Source organism: Ceratotherium simum, chromosome 24 (genome assembly GCF_057802395.1).
Source record: "Ceratotherium simum simum isolate JZ-2026a chromosome 24, ASM5780239v1, whole genome shotgun sequence".
Taxonomy (NCBI): Eukaryota; Metazoa; Chordata; class Mammalia; order Perissodactyla; family Rhinocerotidae; genus Ceratotherium; species Ceratotherium simum.
This window is the reverse complement of record NC_141923.1, coordinates 13,490,752-13,513,047: the sequence shown is the minus strand read 5'-3', so window position 1 is coordinate 13,513,047 and position 22,296 is coordinate 13,490,752.

The following is a 22,296-nucleotide window of genomic DNA, read 5'->3' as shown; positions in this document are numbered from 1 at the left end:
ACATTGTGGTCTTGGCCCAAAATGACATTACCACCTGACTCTAAATGACAAGAAAAAAAGATTAAAAAATCCTTCTTCTATGGACAGACATTTGCTACCATAGGAGATTTTTTATATTAAAAAATTATCTGTTTAATATCAAACTATAATTAAAATAAAAGTAATGGAATATAACAGAAATCATAAAGATACCTTCATTTTCAACATCACCCAGAGGTCATAGTTCAGATTAAATTTCATGTTTATATATCAAAGGATGTAAGTCTCTAATGAGATTGTGTAAATCCTTTATCAGTTACAAGAAAAAAAATTACCCTAAATGTACAGGATTCAAAGTCTCAAGGTTTTTCCATATCTCATGTATGTGATTTTTTCAAGGCAACAAACTATTGCAGGAAGAAAGAAGTATGCTTAATGAGGACGATTTAGAACATTGTGCATTTTTAACTATTAAGCAGAATTTTATAGCTATATTATTGCCCATTAAGAAAAGCTTCTTTCACATCTATTTCAACTATTCTTTTAGATAGTTTTACCTGAGATAATGAAGCCATTAAGCAGAGATTTTTCTAGTAGTATAAAAACCAGTGTAATAAATTCCTAATAGCTAAAAGACCACTTGCATGTGTCTTATTTTTTTAACTTCTTATTTTGGAATAATTTTAAATGGGCAGAAAAGTTACAAGAATAGTTTAAAAGATCCTGTATAGCCTTCCCCTAGATTCTTCTATGTTGACATTTTACCGTATTTACCTTATCACTCTATCTATATATACATGTATTATTTTTTTTTAAATTGTTTGCTACTAAGTTGCAGTTATGATGTCCCATTAGCCCTAAATGCTTTTGTGTGTAGTTTTTTTAAAGACAAGGACTCTCCTGCATAACTACAGTACTTCCATCAAAATCGGGAAACCAAACATTGAAAAAATTCCACTGTTTATTTATTTTTTTTAATAATTTTATTTATTTATTTTTACCCCAAAGCCCCGGTAGATAGTTGTATGTCATAGCTGCACATCCTTCCAGTTGCTGCATGTGGGTCGCGGCCTCAGCATGGCCGGAGAAGCGGTGCTACGGTGCGTGCCCGGGATCCGAACCCGGGCCGCCAGCAGCGGAGTGCGCGCACTTAACCACTAAGCCATGGGGCCGGCCAAAATTCCACCATTTGATCCGCAAACCCCATTCAAATGTTACCAAGTACCGCAAAAATGTCCTTATAATAATCCTTTCCTTTTGGTCCAGGATCTAGTCCAGGATGATGCATACATTTATTTATGTTTTTTCTTCAGTCTTCCTCAATCTGGAGCACTTCCTCAGTTTTTCCTTGTTTTTTTATGACCTTGCCATTTCTGAAGAGTGCCGGCCAGTTTCTTTGTAGAATGACCCTTACTTTGGGTTTGTCTGATGTTTCCTCATGATTAGGTTAAGGTTATGAATTTTTGATGGGGATACCAGAGAAGTGATGCTGTGTTCTTCTCTGCATTGTATCAGGAGGCACATTGTGTCAATTTTTCCCATTACTAGTGATGTTAATTTTTAACAATTGGTTATGTCTGCAAGGTTTCTCCACTGTGAAGTTAATAAGTATTTTGTACTTACTAATTAGTGAGGAATAAATATTTTGTGGGGTGCTCCTTTGAGACTATATCAATATCCTGTTCTTTATGAATTTTTATCCTCTAGTTTTAGCATCCTTTGATGATTCTTATCTGAATCAGTTATTGCCAAATGGTGATTTTCTAATTATACTTTTGCATCCACATTTAATTGGCATGCTAGTGGAAACACTTGCTCTTCTCCCCCATTTATTTATTTATTCATTATTCATATTAGTATGGAACGTGGATTCTGTTTTATAATCTGCAAACTGTCGTGATTTATTTTGATGCTCCAGTTGTCCTGGATTTGACTAGTGGGGGCACTTTCAGGGTGGCTTCTGTGTTCTTTTCACATGTCATCAGGTTCCTTTTTTTTTTACTTGTGGTAAAAAAGCACATAACATTAAATTTACCATCTTAACCATTTTTAAGTGTGCAGTTCAGTAGTGTTAAGTATATTCATGATGTCATGCAACAGATCTCTAGAACTTTTTCATCTTGTAATACTGAAACTCCATACCCACTAAACACTAATTCCTCCCCCTGCCCCAGGCCTTAGTACCTTTCTACTTTCTGTTTCTATGATTTTGTCTACTTTAGATCATGAATGGAATCATACAGTATTTGTTCTTTTGTGACTGGCTTATTTCACTTAGCATAATATCCTCGAGGTTCATCCATGTTGTAGCATGTGACAGGATTTTCTTCCTTTTTAAGGCTGCATAATATTTCATTGTATGGCTATACCACATTTTCTTTATCCATTCATCTGTTGATGGACGTTTGGGTCGCTGCCACCACTTTGCTATTGTGAATCAGGCTGCGATGAACATGGGTGGGCAAATATCTCTTCAAGATCCTACTTTCAATTCTTTTGGATATATATCCAGTGAGATTGTTGGGTCATATGATAATTCTATTTTTCATTTTTCGAGGAACTTCCAACTGTTTTCCGTAATGGCTGCACATGCCCATGGTTCTTTGAGCACTTCCTTACTTTCAGGTACGTTTCAAGATGTTCCAGCTTCCATCTTGTATTTTCCCTACCCCAGTCCTGGGATCAGCCATTTCTCCAAACAGTTCTGTTTCCTTTGGTGGAGAATGGCATTTAGAACCAAGATCTGGGTGCCAGGTTGTGCTCATTGCCACTGTGTGGTCATTGCTACTAGGTCCTCTCAGCGGACAGTTAGGAAATATATACATCTATGCTTGTTTCCTCATCCATCCATCTATATATCTTAAAAACCACAATTTCACACCAATCTCCAATTCCGCTTCTACTCCAAAAGATTTATTCTAGTCTTCCCACTTTCCATATTTGTACCTCCTTTACCCCATAGTAAAAAACAGGGCTCCCATAATCTCAGTAAATTCACTTATTTGTTCATTTCCCCTGTGATTAACCAGTCTCTTGACCATGGGCCTGGCTACTTTGCTGCAAGCCCCTGCGCATGGCTGCTGCAAGGGTTGCGTTTCCTCCCATTCCCCAATCCATGGCAGCACCTGCCAATTGAACCCCATAGTGGGTATTTTAAAGAAGGCGCCTTTGGCTCAGGTGGCAATGCCACAGCAGACGTTGCATTCCAATTTACAGAGTGGTCTAGCCATGGTGAAATAAGCACAGATTCCCCAGGTTTCTGCTTTGAATGGGACTGTATAATCTTTGTCTGTTTGTCTTGGTTATTTTGTTACGATATTTTCCTCATTACTTTCTACTCTATAGTTAAGCCAGACAAAGTAATGATCGCTGTGGAGCGGGGTTAGTGGAGGAGGGTGTGGAAAGGAAGGAGGTGGAAACCCAGTCTTGAGGGGAGTAATGGGTCTGGTGAGAGGATACCACACAGTAGTGATCGCAGTTCAAATGCTGTCTACGCTAAAACACACTAGCAGTTAAAGATCTTAAGTTCTGTGTTAATATTATTTTATAACTGTCCTTGCAAAAAACTTTAACTGTCAGTTCATCATTTGGATCATCCACCCCCTTAACTTTTAAGTTTTAGGAATGTCAGGACCAAGTTCACTACACTGAGTGCTGAGGTGTTCTTTTATTAAACAGTCAGTTATTCTTCTATCTTAACAAGTTGCAGTGGGAGGAATAATCTCATGCCCCCTGGACAAATGATTACTTTGTAAGCTTGGGATGGAGTCCAGTTATGTAACAAATGTGGGAACCTGTATAATAATTATTCGAACTTATTCCTACCTGTGGGAAAATGGAGTCTATCACCATAATTATTTTCTTTTTAGGGATTTGGTTCCCCTAATGGGAGTAATTGCTCAAGTCCTTTTTTACTAAAACATAATTGAGCCCCTTGCAATAGTAGCTGACATTGGAGTATTTTCTATGTACCAAATACTGTGCCAAGTACTTTACATGCATTGTCTCATTTAATTATAACGATTGTGGGCAGAAAAGGCACTGTTATTACCCCATTTTACAGATGAAGAAACTGAAGCTTATGGTCTCTCATTAGTCCCCCAGTTCTCATACATCACAGGCATTGCAGTGTGTACTTATATTGGTTTTGATATATTATCAGAGTTCTTTAATTTTGAGCAAAACAAATCGTCTCTGGCTAACTTAGGAAAAAAGGGCGTTTATTGGGACAGTAACCCCAGGTAGCTCTGGGGATCCAGGCAGCAGGCTCGACAGTCTTTCAGGGCACCACTAAGAAAAGCAATCAGCTACAGTTTGGGTCCCTCAATATACAGAGTCATGAGGGAAATCCATCATTGGCCTGGCTTTTCTTATATGCTGACTCTATGGCTAGAGAGATGGGCACCTTGATTGTCAGTCTTACCAAGATTAGACACAAGTAGTGAGACTTCACCACAAGAATTTGAGGGGCTTTTACCACAAGCTAGAAGAATGGATACTGGGAGGCAAAAACAACAAATATCCACTCTGTAGGACGTATGCTAAGAGCACAGGCTCTGGAGTCAAGGGCTTCAGATGCTAAGGCCACCACTTCCTGTGTTGATTGGGCCAGTTACTTTCTATCTTAGTACTTCAAATATATGGGGATGGTAATGGTACGACTTCTGAGAGTCGCAGTGATATGAACCATGCACAGCACTTGGAGTGTCTGGACATAGTAAACACCTCAATACATATTAGCAATTATGTAGTGCTACTTTCATATACATCGCCTTATTTGCTCTTTATTACAACCCTAAAGGCTGGGTATCACCTGTGTTTTTTCAAATACAGAAACTGGCTCTCGGGGTCTAAGTGGCTTATTGAAAGTCACACAGCTCATCAGTAGTGAATTGTATTCTTTTACTGTACTGCTTGACCTATAAAAAGGTGCTCTAATATTTATCCTTTTAGTTTCTAGAATCCTTTAAAGTAACTTCTAATGTATTACTGTTTCCTCTAAATAACAGTAGAATTTACACCATATGACCTAATGTAGATCTAAGACATTTTAATCTTCAGACATTTTCTAAGACATTTAAATGCAGCAAACCTTCTGGTTTGGTCAAAGTGATAATGCATTAATATAGAGATACTGAATCTTTTCTTGTCTTTATTGCTGATTTTATTCTCCATAGAATTATAGAAAGGCATCCCTTGGTCAAAAATGAGAAAATCCACAGGCTGCCTGAGAATCTTGGAACATATTTATCCAGGAATGCTTATGTATTGAATCCAAAAAGCCATCTAACACCTTCCTGTAAAATCTTCGTGGATAAGAGGGAGAGATGGGGGTTGGGTTAGGATTTAGTCAAGTGGGTTTCCACCCCTTATAAAGCTATTTCCAAAAGCTCACTGATGGATATGTGCCAGTCTGAATTAGTGGATTCTGCCCTCATCTTACCTTATTTGACATTTTTATAAATTTTCTAGTTGGGGATATTGGTGATAGGTTAAGAAAATTTGCAAGTGACCTGCCACTGGAGGAAGCATCTCTTGTATGAGAGTACAGAATTGGTGCCTACAGAGATCCTGACAGTTTGCACAATGATTTGGACAATGGGCAAAATCTAAGAAAATGAAATTTCACCTGTCTTGCTAAACGAAAGGCACAAATGTGTAATGGAGAAAAGCATAGAATTCTAGGTTTAAAAAAAAGCATTTTATTGGACTATAAACTGAGTATAAAGATGGCTACCAGAAAAGGTAATGACTTAGAGCCACATTACTAATAGACTAATGGACTCTCTAATTGCTAATAGACTGTTTAAAATAAAGATGGTGATGGTCCTGCTTCATTCTACTGGTTAGATCTTGCTTAGAGCCCTTCATTCAGTAAACATTTTTCTCCCTCTTCCTCCCCCCCTTTTTTTTACTTTCTACTCTAATAAGTAATACGTGCATGTTATAGAAAATTTAGAGGGTATAGAAAAGCATAAAGAAACAGGGAAAAGCCCTATACTAAATGTAGCACTTTTATCATTTTGGCCTATTTCCATCTTTTTTCAATGAAATGTTTATGTAATTGATATGTATACAATTTTTCATTGTGCCATTAGAGAAAATTTTCCCATGTTTATAAACATCTTTTAATGACTACAAATAATCTATCATATGGCTGTATCATTATTTATTTAGCACTTCCCAATTGTTGGGTAGTTTCCAATTTTTCTCTGTAATCTGAAATGTAGACAGATTTATTCATAAAGTCATGCATCATGGTGATATTAATACTAGCACATAGTTGCAAGCAGCCTAAATACCACTTTTTAAGGACATTAATATCTGAGTTAGGTCCAGAGGAGAGTAACCAGCTTGTTGAATGACCTAGAAACCATAGCAAACAGGAACTAAAGATATAGGCTGGAGTATGCAATAGGGCTCATTTTTGGAAAAGAGAGTACCTTACAAAGAAATGAGCTAACGATCACTAAATGCATCCAGGAAGCTGACTATCAGGAAAGTTGCGGTGTTCTTCAGGTTCCCAGCAGGGAGGAACCTGGCTTTATGTACTCCATGTGCAGTAGCCCTCTTTCTTTGGAGAAGAGGAGTTAAGTCTTCCACATTCAACAACTAAATGAGAGCATCAGTAATCTACCCACCACCCACCCCCAAACATAACTGTTCCATGAATTTGCTTCCAGTGCCAGCATCTTATATGCAAATTATCTACGTTTATTTTTTCTTTCTCTTGCTGCCTTTTTTTTTTCAGAGAAGGTTTCTCTCTCAAAACTTTTGAGACTACATTTGATCCTGACCATCCCAGGGGAGACAGAACAAATTTTTTTAAAAGGTTTGTTAGAACTGTCACTCTTCTCATTGCCTTATTGATAGTAATTATTAAAAATATGTTTCACAGTAGGAAAAAAGCAGAGCTACTGTGGCAACTGTATAAAACTCACCCACAGACAGCAGCCTCCAGTGGCCACCCCAAGAAGCACCAATGCTTAAGTCTTGAGTGAATTCTTTTGTTTGTTTGTTTGTTTTTATTTTATTTTTTTAATTTTTTGTTTATTGCAGTAACATTGGTTTATAACCTTGTAAAAATTTCAGGTGTACATCATTATACTTCTATTTCTGCATAGATTAGATCATGTTCATTGGGTGAATTCTTCATTCCATGACTTTGGTTTCCTGAAAAGTGAGGCCGATATTAGCATATTTAGCTCTCAAGCACTCAGAAAGGATTAACTTCTATTGGCAATCCTAAGGAAATCGATGAAGGACAGCAGAAATAAATTGTAATGATAGAGATACACTTTAATACACTAGGGCAGAAAAGGATCTGTGTTTCTATTTAGTTGCTGACCCAGAATGAAGAGGACTGTTACCACTTACTATATATCACGTATGTGCCCTGCATTACTTTTATTTAACCCTCACAGCAGCCTACCCAGACCTAAAAGTTACCCTCACTTTATAGATGAGGCAGTGAAGACTGAAGCTAAGGATTTCTCCCGCTGTCAGTCACTAGTGAGTAAGAGCTGTAGCCAGGGTACGAATCCAGATTTCTGAGTGTTCCAAAGTCCACACTCTTGGACTAGGATGGATTAAAGACTTCAAAAGAGTGACTACGATTGTAGACCTATCCCAGTGTGGCAACAAATAGGTGTTCAGGAAAGAGGAAGGAATCAGTTGAATGGATTGTAAGGATGTGAAGGCTTTCATAAAACAAGTAAGACACGGGTATTTCCTATCTTTCAGAGAAGGAAACCTCTGTGTTCCTCTGTCCACTGGGTTGAAACTCCAGGGTCTGTTTATTCCCAGAGCTTCAACTTGCTTTCCTCGCCACCATGTCAAAATAGAAACAGTGGTTGTCTTAGTTAAAGCTGGTGTTTAATCCGGAATCACGCGATATTTCCCTTGTTCTAAATGTTTCTGCAGCACGCTGCTGCTTCACCTGTCCCACTTTTGGAGTGTTTTTCTGCTGCTGTTAGAGCTGCTCTAGACAGATTTAACATTTTGAGATCTCCACCTTTGAAATAAAGTAGGGAAAAGACTAGTGTCAAATACAAATTCAGAAACTAAGGAAAACCTGTGAACTCAGGAAGTAGAGATGTACAAAATGATTAGTGGGTCTTCGCAGTTGCAAATCTCGACTTCTGTTCTAATTCCCTTTCTGGCTGGGAAGGTACCAAAAGCTAAGGAAGGGAGGGAGCCTGACATTTGGTTTTTCTATACCACAGGCACTGGGCTAGGCACTATATTACTGCATTTTTTGCAATAGCAAACCTAATTGACACTGAACATCCACGTATAGGGAGTAGTGGAGTTGATTACGGGATATCCACATTGTGGAATATTTAGCACCTATTTTAAAAAATAATTTTGATTATAGATAGATACTCCTTACTGACCTGGAAAGATGTTTATGTTATATTAAAATGACAAATTGCAGAGTAATATGTAAGGTATGCTTACATTTTTGTAAAAACATATATGCAAATGGCTGAGGGAAGATTTTAACCCAGTTCTGCATTAAAGATGAAAATTTTCCCAGTTTTCAGTTGATGAATTTACTAATTCTTTTCTTTTGCCTCAGTGAGCACTTAGTCTGAAAGGACACTGTTATGGATGTCATATAAAGTTCCCACCTGCCCTTTCCTCAGCCGCCCTTAGTGCCAGTGTGCCACGGAATTGCAGAAAGGCAGGAGGGAGGTGATGGGGAGAGGGGAGGGAGGAGAAAGAGCGGGAGGTAGAGAAGGCTGCATGGAAGCCTTTCCCCCAGAGCATCACTGCCCTTGGCTTTCATTGCTGTCCCATTGCCTACCCTTCTAATGAATGGACCCCTGTCTTTGCAGACACCATGAAGCTCATCTCATTTCCAACGTATGATTCATTTCCCTTTAAAAATCGTCAGTCTAGACAAATTCTGATAGTTAATAGGGCTTCAGGTGAGATGTTTAAGAACATGTACACTTGGCTTGGCACTAGTATTTTGAATCTTGTCCCCAGCTTGGCCACCCAAAATGGAGGAAAACATGGTAAGTGAGAAATAAGTATCTCAGTACAGAAAAAACATTGACTGGAGATTTGGAAGGCTTGATACTGCCACTTCCTGTGGGACCTTGGCCAAGTCTCTGGTACTCTCTGATCCTCAGTTTATTTATCTGTAAAATGGACCTGGGGTGGGGTTAGTCTGGATAATTTATAAAACTCTTTTCTACATTATGATTCTATCATCCAAGTCAAATATATTATGCTGCTTAGGGCATGGCATTCTGTTTTTAGATCCAAGACACTGTGAGGAACAGGTAATAAAAACAAGACCGGGCAAATGAATGCCTTTCTGGGTCCCCACAGCCTTCATCCTTCATACAGCCCTCTCCTTCCTCATTACCGTTATAACCCGGTGCATAGAAAACAAGCGTTACGTTAATTCAGCCCACTGCTCTCAGCAAAGGGGAAAACTGCTCACATCATTTTAGCACTTGCCACCAACATTCCTCTGTTGGGTGGATTTACTATAGATCTCCTCAAACCTGAACTGGGGAAAATCTTTCTTGGACAAATGCATGTTCCCTGGAGGTACCTTCGTATTGAAACCACATTTCGTTCATAATTGGTTTTATTAGTTGTTTTCAATGGTGGTAAACCTAAAGGCTTCAACCTAACATCTAATCTTAAAAAGGGTAATTAGAGTTATTAAAAATTCACCATCCTACGGATTTTTGAAAACTCATGCAGGGCTTCAGAAAACATTAATTCCCCTTTAAACTCTTTTTTCTGCAAAATAACCTAAGCAAATGAGATATTCCTTAGAAATAAGAGAAGTCTTATAAAGAGCGATGGAGGTGATAAATCTTTAATGCTCCGGATAAGCTAACTCCCTATTCTCAGCCTGAAGTAGGGGATAGAATATAAAGAAGACAGAAAAATTTGAGGGAAATGAAATATATTAATTCATCTATATCTATAGATCTCCTATAGAGATCTCCTCTCTATATAGAAAGAATGAGTATTCCAGAGAATGAAAAGAGAAATGTAAAAGAGGGGCTTTTTCATTGTGAGGAACTAGGCTAAGAAAGGACACCATTTGGAGAAATTATATTCTAAGAAACACACTGTAAAGCAACTGAAAGATGCTTTGATTAGAAGAATAACCCTAAGACCAATTTATACCCTATGTAATGCTTATGGAATTGCTCCCATCCACTCGGGAACAATCTGTGGCTTCTGGAATAACCTGTGATCAGAAAATTTAGAAATAGAAATGATTAATGCCTATCACTGTGCCTTCTCATCGTCTATTCAATGTTAACCCTCAAGTTACCCTACACGTGGGGCCCACACAGTGCAAGTCAGAATCATTTATTGAAGGCTGACTATATGCGGGGTACTAGGTTTCACTCTGGGGGAGAAAAGAAATTGAGCACAGTCCCTGGCATTGAATAGTTATATGTTGAAGAACAAGGCACAGCAGCTCTTAAATAGATCAGAACTGTATTGATTAGATAGATGCCCAAAAGCAGGGTGATAGGGAGAAAGAGGGATGTTGGGGAACACTATTGAGCACCTCCTACCGGCCTGGCAGCAGGGGTGGGGTGGGGTGGGGCCAAGCTCAGAAAGGAATGGAGGCTGGGGCTGGAAGGCCTTCCCTTTGCCTCCCAGCAAATCTAAAGAAAGAACATGAGGAGGCTTGACCGTTGACTTGAGAATATATTCATTCTAAATGAAAGGTGTTGTTTACAGAGGTGCTGGTGAGAGATTAGCTAACAATGGGAAGCCTGGTAGGGTGGGTACAAGCTGGGATTTCTGACGAGTGTGAGTTCAGAGCTGAAGAGCAGATGGGCTGAGTTCTGGCATCAGTTCAGCCATTTTAAGGCATGTCAGTGGATTCCTCTCCACCACAGGCCGTGGGATCTGGAGTCAGATCTGGCCATGGGACCCAGGCAATGCCTCTCTACTTCAGTTTTCTCAACTGAGTAGTGAGAATGGTGAATGTGATAGACTTGTGGAGTTTTTGCCTACCCAGCAACCATTCTCCCTTCTGCTAGTAACAGCACTTGGTTTGCCTTTGAGAGCCTCATCCCTTCCTGGCTCTCGTGTCATTAACTGGAAGGAGAATGACCACACCCCAGCCACAGTGATTGGTTCAGGGTTGGGAATGTGACTCAGGCCAGGCCAAAGAGGCCCAGCACCAGACTTTCATTGCAACACTGGTGGGAAAGGACCTTGCTGTCCTCTGGGCCGCTAACTTGGTGGAGTCTAACCCCGGGGGTGGTGGTCATCTTTGTCTCTTTGCCACTTCTTGGGGGACAGCCTGCCTGAGAATGGAGCCAACACAGGAGAAAACTAAAGATGGAAATGGAGAGTGGGTAGAGAAAGAGAGCTGGTGACATTGTTTGAGGTTCTCTGAATGCACCCCTTGAACTTCTTATATGAACCAATGAATTCCCTATTTTGGTTTGCTCATTTGTTTAAGCTAGTTCGAGCTGATTTTTCTGAAACTTGCAACACAAGAGTTCTGACTAAAGAGAGCCCACCCCATACATCAAACAATTGTGAGAGCCACACAAATGTGTTCGTTTTCATTTTTCTCTAAACCGAAGCTTCTTTGATCTGCACACTGGAGATAATATTTGCCCCACTTACGTCACAGGGTTATTCTGAGGGGATCAAATAGGATGGATAGACGAGCACTTTGAAAATCAAAACACCACACAACTGTACAGCTAAGTAATTTTTAGTCAACTGTTCTCTCAAATCAAAATTCTATGGGGAATTGTAAGCGGAGTGGAAATGTTGCAAAATCAAAAATTTTCTTTAATTTTTTTTTTTTTCAGTTTCTCAAAATATGACACCTAATTTCTTTGTAAATTTTTTTCTTTTTCTTTTCTTGCAAGAGAAGCACTAAGCAGGCACTGTGGAGAGGAGAGCAAGTTGAGTTTGGATTTCTAAAGGTTTCCTAATGATAGGACATGGGGAGCTCCATCAGGCCTCCGCTGGGGCCTCCTTGGCTGCTGCTCTGCTCCCCTCCCTCGCTGCTCCATCCCTCTGCTGTTCTCCTTCCATCTCTGTGAAGTGCAGACCTTCTCCTGCCTTGCTGGTGTGGAAGACTCTTACCTTTGAAGGGATGATGGAGGTGGGCCTCAGGTCAGCAGTGTCCACCTCAGTGACTCTGCGGCCAAGGCTTGCTCTGGCCTAAGAGCTATTCTGGCTACTCCAAGCAGAACTGGAGGGTGTTAGCCTGTGGGCTCTGAAGCAAGACTCCAAAGTTAGCCTCGGACATTTCCGTGCCTCATCCCTAAACTCTCGATTTGTAAATTCTCCACCTGTAAATTCTACTTTATTGTGAGGATTAAATGAGGTTATACTTGTAAAGCACAAAGAACAATGTCTGGTGAATAAGTGCTCAATGAATGCTAACTATTTGTGTTATTTAAAGTATCTGAATAATTTTGATTTTATCTATATGATGTGGATTATATAATTTACCCTTAGAGGTCAATTTAGTTATATCATTTCCACATCTTTGGGAGGAAACTCTGTTGCCCTTTAACAGTCGTATATATCATCCACATCTACTGCTTCATTCATTCATTCATTCAACATTGAATTCTCACTGTCTCCCTGTAGGTGACAATTTGGTCTTTTTCTCTGCTGTTGTTGCCTTTAAACCCAGTAGGAATCCAAAATCGACCTTTTCTCCTCCACCCCCTCCCTTTCTATTTGAATCATGGTATCTCAAGAATGTAAGAGGTAAATAGGTCTGACAGGTCATTTGGCCCAGCACTCTCATCTTACAGGTGACAAAAAGGAGGCCTGGAAAGGGAAGGTGCCTTGCCCAGGTTGCACAGAGAGTGACAGGGCAGGGATGCACTCGGGTGTCCTCGTTGCCAGCTGACACGTGCCCATCCTCTGCAGAACTGGTGCAGCTGCTCAGAGGCCCTGGGAGGGGAGGCCAGGAACAGGGCAACACCTGCCCTAAGGCTGTGAGGGTGCCTCCTCAAGTGGCTTCTCTAGCTCTTAACCGAGTCTTCCTCCTGTCGGTGCTTGCTCTCGGCTAAAGGCAGCACCAGGCCTTTGCAGATGGCAGCTACAGATGAGCCACGGGTTGGAAGGCTGCCCTAATCCTGCTCTCTCCTGCTCTAATTCCCTGCAAATAATCTTCCCAGGCTGGCCTTAGCCTACTTACTCGGGGCTGGAAGGCACATGAGGTAAGCCACTTGGCTTAACAACGGAGTGGCCAGGCTCTGAACCTACAGCATGTCACTAACACAAACCACCCAGAAGGGTGGGTGCTGGAACTTAAGTCCCGGGCCACACAGCTATGGAGTTTGAATTCTGACTCCGCACCATGTAGCTCCGGCTGTGGGAAGATTAGGCCCACGCCATGAGGTGTTAATTATTTATGAGGCCTGCTCCCGGGCTCCTGGAGCCTGTCCGCCTTCCTGGGGCTGTGCTAATGAGTGAGCCCGCATTGCTGCAGCCCCTGAGGGGAATGTCTGTCTAGTTTTCCTGAAATGACAGGTGGAGCAGGCCTGCTCATCACCACCACTACAGGCTTATTTGTGAACAAGCACCGTGGAGCCCACTCACGCAGGCCAGCTTGTGGGTAGGTGGGCGGCTCCGCCAGGTCTCCACATGGTGGCTGGACCACTGCAGCAGAAGAGTTAATTTGTCGGAGGCTTGAGATGTTATTCATTCAATAAATACTAATAAAGCACCTACTATGTGCCAGGCCCCATTGCAAGAGACTTGCAATGTTAGTTCTCACAGCAACCCTAGGAAGTAGCTTCTGTTATTGGCCCCAGTTCCTCAGTTTATAAATAGGGAAACTGATACACAGAGAAATTAAGTTACTTGCCAAGGTCACACAGTGAGCAGGTTGGCAGAGCAGGGATTTGAACCCACACCATCTGGCTCCAAAGCTATTATGTTCTTAACCACTGCACGTACAGCCGCTGTCAAATATCGCTCCTCATGCAGCCCTTAGAGATGGCTCAGATGGAAATGACCTTTCCCCCAAAGATACCGACCGGAATACCAGCACCTGTAGTATAAGGCACAGGGGGACAGTGCCAGGAGCAGAGTACAGACAAAGCTCCCGGGACTTCAGAGAAAGGATAGCATTTAATTTACTGATTTAGTTAATTAAATTGTTAAATTGAGCTCTATTTATTTGTTCACATGCCTGTTGTCTGTGTCCCCCCCACTAGAAAGTATGTTCCATAAGAGCAGGAATTTGTCACCCCTGTATTCCCAGCACCTACAGTAGCACCTGGCATGCAGTGGGTGCTCAATGCATGTTTATTTTTTCATAAAATTGGTAAATTAAAGATGGCCATAAATTCTTAGCTAATCCTCCCACTCAAAGGTGAGTCTAGTTCTTACTTTGAGTCCAGGCTTGCCTTAATTATGTGTTTGACCAAGAGAATACAGCAGAGTGATGTGCTGGGACTGCTGAGGCTGAGTCGTGAGAAGCATTACAGGTTCCACTTGGGTGTTTTGAAACTCACTCCTGGAATGCTCCTTCTCACAACCTGGTTTTCTTGCTTCGAGCAGTCCAAGGCACACGAAGAGGCCTTGTGTAGGCAACGCAGTCAGCAGCGCCACCCGTGCTCCCCGCTGACAGGCAGCAACAACTGCTGACCACAAGAGTGAGCTGATTTGGACATTCAGCCCAGATAAGCATTCAGATGACCGCAGCTCCAGCCAATATACGCCCGCAACTACACAAGAAACCCTATGGAGAACCACCCAGCTGAGCCCAGTCAACCCTCAGGACCATGAGAGATGGGGGTGGTAGGGGGCGTGGTTCTGACGCGGGATGAGAGGGGAGGTGGTGGCATGCCCACGACGAAACACCACGTATGTTCTGGTCTCATTTATGTAAAATCAGGCATGTATGTGTGAGCATGCATGAAGAGAGGCTTGAAAGATGATTACCAAATTGTTAATGGTGGTTATCTCGGGACGGTGACATCCAGGTGACCTTTACTCCCTCCTTTATATTTAATGAATTGTTCAGGTTCTTTACAATGAGTATCTATCATTTATATAATTACATATAATAAGCCAGGTTATTGAGGGTGGAGTGGGAGAAAAATAAGAAACTCAGGCTTTTACTACAACTCAGCAGATAGCTTTGAAGATGATCACAGCTATTTTATTTAGGTGGTAGAACTAAGAGGACTTAAATTTTCATCACTAGGCTTCTGTTCAGATCCGGCTCAGGGAAGGTTAAGGAACTTGGCCAACTTTGTAAGGCTAGTATATCAGTCCGGGCCCCTATTTTCAACAGAAACTGACTCTGGCTGATGTAAGCAGAAAAGAAATTTATTAAAAGGTCATTGGGCATCTATTCATGATAAAAACTCTGAGCGAACTAGGAATAAATGGGAACTTCTTCCCTCTAACAAAGAGCATCTACAAAAACCTACAGCTAACATCATATTTAGTGGTGAGAGACTGGACATTTTCCCCCAAAGACTGGAGAAAAGGCAAAGATGTCTGCTCTCACCACTCCTGCTGAACATCCTCCTCAGCACAATAAGGCCAGAAAAAAAGAAAAGGCATAAGGCTAAGGAAGAAATAAAACTGTAGGCAATATGGCTTTCTACAAAGAAAAAGCCCAAAGAATTTACAAAGACGCTGTTGGACCTAGCAAGTGAGTTTAGCAGGAATGCAGGATACAAGGTCAATATATTAAAATTTATCTATTTATTTAACTATCTTTATACACTAGCGATGCACAAATGGAAATGGAAATTTTTTTAAAGGGTACCGTTTGCAGTAGCACCAAAAACATGAAATACTTTGGGACAAATAATATGCGAGATTTGTAAGCTGAAAACTATAAAATATTGATGAGAGAAATCAAAGACAAATGAGAAATACTGTGTTCATGGATCGAAAGACTCAGGATTGTCAAGATGCCCAAGTCTCCCTGAAGTGATCTTAAGATTCAATACAATCCCAATCAAAATCCCAGCAGGCTTCTTTGGAGAAATTGACAAGCTGATTCTAATGGGTGGAAAAGTAAAGGACCTAAAATGGCCAAAACAATTTTGATAAAGAAGAACAATATTATGGGACTCATACCACCTGATTTCAAGACTTTACTGTATAGCTAGAGTAATCCGTACAGTGTGATATTGGTGAAAGGATAGACATATAGATCAAAAAACAGAAAACAGAACCCAGATAAAGACCCATACATAAAACTGATTTTTGACATAAGTGCCACAGCAATTCAATGGAGAAAGGATAATCTTTTTGACAAATAGTGCTATTGGACATCTATATGCAAAAACAAAACAAAAAACAAAACACAAACCCTCAATCCATACCACATACAAAAATTAATTTGAAATGGACTATAGACCTAAATGTAAAAGCTAAAATTATAAAACTTCTAAAGAAAACAGAAGCAAGTGTTTGATACTTTGGGTCAGGCAAATATTTCTCAGAACACAAAAAGCATTCATCATAAAAAAAAAAAAAGATAAAATGAACTTTAAATTAAAAACTTCTGCTCTTTGAAAGACACTTTTGAAAAGAAAAGACAAGATACAGGCTGGGAGAAAATAATTGCAAAACACAAATCTTATAAAAGACTGGTAACCAGAGTATATAAAGAAAGACCTCTCAAAACTCATTAATAAGAAAATAAACAACCCAGTAAAAATAAGCAAATGATTTGAACAGACACTTCAGTAAAGAAGATACATGAATGGCAACAATCACATGAAAAGATGCTCAGCAGCATTTATAATTAGGCAAATGGAAATTAAAACCAAAATGAGATATCACTACATACCTATTAAAATGGCTCAAATTTTAAAAACCTGGCAATGTCAAATGCTGGTGAGGATGTGGAGCAACTGGAACTCGCATACATTGCTGGTGGAACTGCCAACTGGTATGGCCACTTTAGAAAGCAAGTTAGCAGCCTCTTATAAAGTTATACGTGTTTACCATATGACTCAGCAATTCAACTCCTTCATATTTACCCAAAGGTATATATGTCCACACAAAAACCTCTGTGTGAAAGTTTGTAGAAGTTTTATTCACCCCAAACAGGAAGCAACCTAAATGTCCATCAACTGGTAAATCGATTAACAAATTCTGGTGCATCCATAAAATAGAATACGACTCAGCAGTAAAAAGAACAAACTACTTAGACGTGGAACAACATGGATGATTCTCAAAAGCATTATGCTAAGTAAAAGAAGCCAGACTCAAAAGGCGGCATACTGTCTGATTCTATTTATAGGACATTCTGGAAAAGACCAAACTACAGGGAAGGAAATCAGACCAGTCATTGCCAGGGTCTGGAGGTGGGGGAGGGGACTGACCAGAAAGGGGCACACGGGAACTTTTTGGTGTGAAGGAGATACTCTATATCTTGATTGTGCGAGTGGTTATGCAATTGTATAATTTTGCCAAAATTCATAGAACTGTACACTTAAAAAGGGTAAATATCACTACATGTAAAATATACCCCAATACAAATAGCCCAGAAGCACATGAAAAGGTGTTCAACATCACTGATCATCAGGGAAATGCAAATCAAAACTACAATGAGATATCACCTCACACCTGTTAGAATGGCTATTATCAAAAAGACAAGAGACAGCATGTGCTGGTGAGGATTTGGAGAAAAGGAAACCCTTGTGTACTGTTGGTGGGAATGTAAATTGGTACAGCCACTCTGGAAAACAGTATGGAGGTTCCTAAAAAATTAAAAATAAAACTGCCATATGACCTAGTAATCTCACTTCTGGGTATTTATCTAAAGGAAATGAAATCACTATCTGGAAGAGATATCTGCATTCCCATGTTCATTGCAACATTATTCACAATAGCCAAGACATGGAAACAACCTAAGTGTCCATCATTGGATGAAGGGATAAAGAAAATTTGATATATATATATATAATTCAGCCATAAAAAGGAAATGCTGCCATTTGTGACAACATGGACGGACCTTGATGGCATTATGCTAAGTGAAATAAGTCAGACAGAGAAAGACAAATACTGCATGATTTCACTTATATGTGGAATCTAAAAACGTCAAACTCATAGAAACAGAGAGTAGAATGGTGGTTGCCAGGGGCTGAAAGTGGGGGGAAATGGGGAGATGTTGGTCAAAGGATACAAACTTCCAGGTATAAGATGAATAATTCTGGGGATCTAATGTATAGCATGGTGACAATAGTTAACAACACTGTATTGTATACTTGAAAGTTGCTATGAGAGTAAAGCTTTTTTTTGTGTGTGAGGAAGATCGGCCCTGAGCTAACATCTGCCAATCCTCCTCTTTTTGCTGAGGAAGACTGGCCCTGGGCTAACATCCATGTCCATCTTCCTCCACTTTATATGGGACACTGCCACAGCATGGCTTGCCAAGCGGTGTGTCAGTGCGTGCCCCGGATCCGAACCGGCGAACCCTGGGCCGCCGCAGCATAGCGCGCGCACTCAACCGCTTGCGCCACCGGGCCGGCCCCGAGAGTAAATCTTTAATGTTCTCACCATAACAACAACAACAACAACAAAATGGTAATTATGTGAGTGAAGGATGTAACTAACCTTATTGTGGTAAACATATCGCAATATATACATGTATCAGATTATCACGTTTTTCACCTTAGCAGCAAAGGGCGGGGGACTGGGAGCATCTGGCATTTTCAACCTCTGTAGTGGGAGGCAGGCTCCACCTTTTCAGGTGGGGGATTCACCACGAAATAAAGGGGTTCAGATGCTAGAGGCCAAAAGGGATGATAAATGTCCACTATGGTTAGTAAATACGAAAGTTGGGTTTCCAACCCTCATCAACTAGGGCCGAGCTCTTAATCACTACATGGCAGGTCTTGAGGTGGTGCCTAAACACCGCTCTCAGGATCCAGAACCACTGAGTCTGGAATGGGCTGAAAACTGTGGACCCACAACCACATACCGTACACACACATTCTCTCCACCACAAGAGTGGAGAGCTCTCGGCTTCCCCAGGGCTCAGCTGCTCCCCTCAGCCTTGCCCACACTGAGATCCTATCTGCACCCTGTGGCACCATGTGTGTCTTCAGAGCAGCCAGGTCCCCAGAGAACAGGAGGAGGAGCAGGAGGGGTGCCCCCTCTCTGGGCCCAGCACCAGGAGGCTGGAGCTTTGAGAAGCATCAGTGTCCAGACAGAACAGGAAGGAGGAGAGGGAGGTCAGGGCAGGTTGAGCAGGAAGGGCAGAGGTCAAGCTGAGGTTTTGAAATCAAAGCCCTCTCCTCCCCTCTGTCCATTTCCCCTGTTCCAGGAGAAGGTCTGGCTCAAGGCAGCCCAGGCTCTCATCTGCCTCTGGTCTTCGCCTCTCTTGGCCCTCCCAGGCTGCTCAGCGCTGTCTTCTTCCCCCCTCCAGCAATGTCTGGATCTCTTTCTACCTCCTTCTTACTAACTCTCAGCACATCCTCAGCCTCGAAACACCCACGCGTCTACAAAACAACACCTGCAGGCCTTTCTTTTCAAACGGAATAACACAGCTGAGAAAAAGGGACCGACTTCCTAACTCAAAATCAACAAAGCCTGGGAGGGCACCTTGGGAAAAGGAAATGCAAGCAGAGCAGAGAGAAGAAAGGAGAGAAAAGATGCAGGGAACCTCTTGGCTGCACACCCACCAACCATTCTCCACCCCCGCTTCCTCTCCTCCCATAGAGGCTGAAATGGCCAGACATGCGCCTCCCCATCCTCCTTTGCATAGTAGTGCAATAGTAGGAGCATATGCTCCAATCCTGGCCAACGGGACCAATGAGAGGAGGAGTTTGTTGGTGTCTTCTTCCCTAATAAGAGGAGATGTATAGGTGGAAATGCTCTTCTTCTCCAGCCAGATGTTGTCACATCTACATGTGATGTTGGAACTGTGGCAGCCATCTTGTGACCATAGGGACAAGCCTAGGATGTAGCTATTATGCTGAGGAAGGCTAAGCAGAAAGATGAATAAGAGTCTGGGTCCCTGATGACATCGCTGAGACCCAACCCTGGACCTTCCCTAATGTAGGTGTTCTAATTATGTGAGACAATGAAGCCCTATTGTTTAATTCTCTTGTATCTAGGTATTTTGCTCTGTATCGCTGAAAGTATTCTGATGGACATGGAAATAAACCAGCATTCGCCAAATTCCCCAGCATGTAAGACTGTGTTAGGAGCTTTACATAAGGTATTTACTACATTATCCCCATTCTACATTTGAGGAAACTGAGGCTTAGAAAGGTTAAATAGTCTGCACAAGATCACATATTAAGTGCCAAAGGCAGGAGTCTAAGCTATTGTGACTTAAAAAAACGTATTGAGTGCTTAGTACACGTTAGTACACGTTAGTTACTCTCCACGGGCTGGGGACGCAGTGCCAAGGAGACAGACAAATCTAGGCTTTCATGGAGGTTCCATCAGTAGAGGAGGCTGGCAATAAACAAGTAAACAAATAAGCGAGGTAATTGTAGACTGGTGATAAAAAGGTAATAAATAGGGAGAGACAGTGGAAAGTAATTGGAGTTTCTGGTGTGTGTGTGGAGGAAACATTTTGGAAAGGGTGATTGGGGAAGGCTTTGTTGAGGATCCACATCTGAACTAAGCCTTGACAGATGGGAAGGAGCTGCCATCACCGTGTGAAGACCTAGGGAAGGGCCTTCCAGGCAGAGGGAGCGACAAGCGCCAAGTCCCTGGGGCACAAAGAACTGGGGACATCTGAGGAGCTGAAAGGAGGCCACGGGGACTGGAGCTCAGTAAGCGACGTGGGGAGCGGAGAGGGCTGAGGCTGGAGGAAGGCAGGCGCTGGATCCTGTAGGGCCTCAGGTCACGGTAAAGGGTCCGGATATTATTCTGATTGAGATGATTTGATTTTAAGCAAGTGATGACATAATCTGATTTACATGTTTGATAGGTCTCTCTGGACGCTGTGTGGAAATTGGGTTGTGAGGAGTAAGAGTGGAGGCAGCAAGACCTTTTGGGAGGCCGTTGGTGTGGCCCCAGAGAGAACTGATATTGATGAGGAATTGGGGGCGCGGCCTGGAGAGGGGTGAACAGATTCCAACCAGGTTCCCAAGGCATACGCAACAGGACTTACCAGTGGGTTGGGTGTGCAGGGTACAGAAAAGGGAAGACTCAAGGTTGACTCCTAGGGTTGGGGCCTGGGCACCTGGGTGGATGGTGATGCCTCATGGGAGAAGAAGAGATCTGGGGCAAAATCAAGAGTTCTGTTCTAGAGTCCGGAGCTGATGTTCTCTTTCCACGCTACTCCATTGCCTCCCTAAAGTTAATACTATGAACCTCACACTTGGAGTTATTTCTGCCTCAGGGGCAAATCTACGTGGTGAGTGATGTGAGGTCGTAACGGGAAGCATGAAAGGAATCTCGAGTATAGCAAAAGCTCTGAGAGAGCATTTTCTTATCACCTCCAAGGCGCTTATAAAGCACAAGTTCCACGATTTGATGGTGGGATCATTAAATTAGCACAGCGTCTTAGATAGGGCGCCCCCAGAAGCAGATCCTGAGACGAGGATGTGAGTACATGTAGTTTGGTTGGGAGGTGGTCTCAGGAAGCACAGGTGGGGAGTGGGGATGTGAGAGAAGAAAGGGAAGGAGCCAAGACAGGGTTTGCTAATGGGCAGGTTACCACTGAGGGCAACTGGGGTATAGTCCTGCTGGGGACCTCTGAGAGAGGGTATAGAACATGCATCAGAATTGTCTCACCTGAGGGGCAAAAAGCTGGGCTGTTTATCCTCCAAATCCTGTTCACAGACCAAGCGGTGCTCCCAGGGGCATCAGCTCTCAGCGCTTCTGCCTTCCCCTCTCGTTGGCCCTCAGAGAGAGCCCGCAGGTGGAACATCGCTGGTGCTGCAGGGGAAAACTGTCAGTGTGCACCAGAACGGCGATGCCGAGGGGATATAGAGAGGGGGCAGCAACGGCTTCTGCTATTGCTCTACCAGCAAAAGGTTTTTACTTCTACTAACCCTTTAGAGTAAGTCTCAAAACTCCTAGACAATACTATTCCAAATGTAGTCAATAGATCAGTGTCACAGACTGTTACCATTTACTATAAAGAATTTGTAAATCAACCCACGGCTTCTTTCACTGAGAAAGTCTTACTCTCAGAAAAAGTCAGCTGATCTAGATGATGTGCCTAGTGATGAAAATTGATTTACATTCTGGTGCAAGCTCCTTATCTTGTTGCAGGCCAGTGACAAACCATTCACAGACCGGCACTGTGCTAAACTGTGGATCCCTGAGGGCGGATGCCGTGACATAGTCATCTCTGTATCCCCAGGGCCCAGCACAGTGTCTAGTACACAG